Source organism: Bison bison, unplaced genomic scaffold, assembly GCF_000754665.1.
Source record: "Bison bison bison isolate TAMUID 2011002044 unplaced genomic scaffold, Bison_UMD1.0 scf7180017864518, whole genome shotgun sequence".
Taxonomy (NCBI): Eukaryota; Metazoa; Chordata; class Mammalia; order Artiodactyla; family Bovidae; genus Bison; species Bison bison.
The window spans coordinates 3,519,214-3,521,187 of NW_011495071.1; the positions used below are offsets into that span (position 1 = coordinate 3,519,214).

General features: G+C 52.8%; 1 protein-coding gene across 1 annotated transcript in view; it reads left to right on the forward strand.

Annotated features, from left to right (window-relative positions):
* ZBTB16 (zinc finger and BTB domain containing 16) overlaps positions 1 to 1,974 on the forward strand; it is a 206,187-nt gene that overhangs the window by 193,098 nt on the left and 11,115 nt on the right.

The window sequence follows — 1,974 nt, forward strand, 5'->3', positions numbered from 1 at the left end:
CTTCTCTGCTCAAAGGTCTGGCGTGCAGGGGCCTCTGAGGTGCAGGCCAGCGTGGACAGTTCTTATCCCATCCCACCTTGGGGACGTTTAGTTCCCCATATCTCTGTGCCCAACAGAGACGGCTCTCATTAGAAATGTAGGCTCATGGGTCCCCCCCACCCCAGAAACTTCCATTTAGTGGGCATGGGTGGGATCTAAGACTCAACATGGTTAATAAGTATTCCCAAAGATTCTGATGCAGGTGGACCTGAAATGAATTTTGAGAAAAATCTGCCTGCTTGGTCTCTAGAGTTTCCCACCACTGGTCCTACTCCACACACACACACACACACACACACACACGCACGCACACATATTGTACACACACGCCTTGTGCAGGCACATACACTGCACACACATACTGTACACACACATTGTGCACACATGCTGTGCACACACTTCACATTCTGCACACACACAGCATACACACATACATACACAGGCTGTGCACATATGTTTCTGAGGTCAGCCTTGGGCTCTTAAGGGACTGTGGCAGAAGTGGTCCTGCTTACCAGTTAACAGAAGCACATGTTCTGTATCGGGCCTTACCCTGCTTAGGGGAGACAGTGCGGGTGTATAAGCTGTGAGCCATGCTTAGCCAGTCACTGATGCTGGGGGAGGAGAGTAGCTATGAGTCAGGGGTAGGGGGTGGGGTGCTTGCTTCTGAGACCCAAGGGGCATTGGCTTCCTCGCATCATCCCCTACCCCCCAACAATGTCACAGGTGACTTGAAGCCTCCCTTTCTCTGATTGTATGTCGATAAAGGATTGCCCATTTCTAAGTCTGCATGTGTCTCTGCTTGTGTGTGTTCTGTCCTGAGTCTGGGGTGAGAGGTGGGTGATGGGGCCAGGGAGATAGAGGCAAATTCTCTTTCTGGGGGTGTAACAGGGGGTGTTCTCCTGGCTGCTGGAGAGGGTATAAAAATGTCTGCATGCCTCATGACAGACTTGGCAGGACCCTTTCCTCACTCTTGGGTCTTGTCACAGCCCCAGGATTAAGTGGCAGGCTTTGCTGAATATGGGAGAGGTGTTTATTCATCACAACCTGGCCTGTCCTGCTGGCAGTAGGCGTCCTCACCGAGAAGCCTCCCAGGCTCTTATTTCTGGATGCCATTCTGTTCAGGAGAGCATGTTGCCTTAGCATCACCAGATTTGCTTAGAACTTCTCAGATTTGCTGGCTTAGGACGAGGAGGGGTCCCAGAGGGTAAGGTCGGACAAGAAGGCCAAAGAAGGAGAGAATGCTGGCAAGAACTTTCTCTGCAGTGACCACCTAAGCATCCCCGGCAGGTATCAGCACCTTCTGTCAGCACCTGCCCCGCTGGGTCCCTAAGCTCGGCTTATCGAAAATGACCAGTTACCTTTCAGACACTTCTTTTTTATTACTTTTTATTTGTTTATTTTTGGCCATGGTTGCTGCACGTGGGCCTTTCTCTAGTCACAGCAAGCGGGGGCTGCTCTCTAGTCATGGCTTCTCATCGCAGTGGGCCCTCTCGTTGCAGAGCGTGGGCTCCACAGCACATGGGCTCCATTGTGGTGCATGGGCTCAAATGCCCTGTGGCACGTGGGCTCTTCCCAGAGCAGGGATCGAACCGTGTCCCCTGCATTGGCAGGAGGATTCTTAACCACTGGACCATCAGGAAAGTCCCCCTTTGGCCACTTCTGAGCATGCTGCCTGAGACGATCCCACCCAGGGTCACCCTGCTCTGCCCATGCTGTCTTCTCAGAGCTCAGATACCTAAATGTCACGGGTCCCTGGGTCAGTCATGGCTCGGATCCATTGGGAGGGACTGTTTCCAGACATGGTTGGGAGAAGTATTTGCTTAATCTAGGAAACATGGAGCGTGTGCACTGCTTGTGCACACACAGACCAACACCCATGAATTTCACACCAGCCAGGGCCTGTGCACGCAGCCCTCACAGGCCGAGCACAACCCC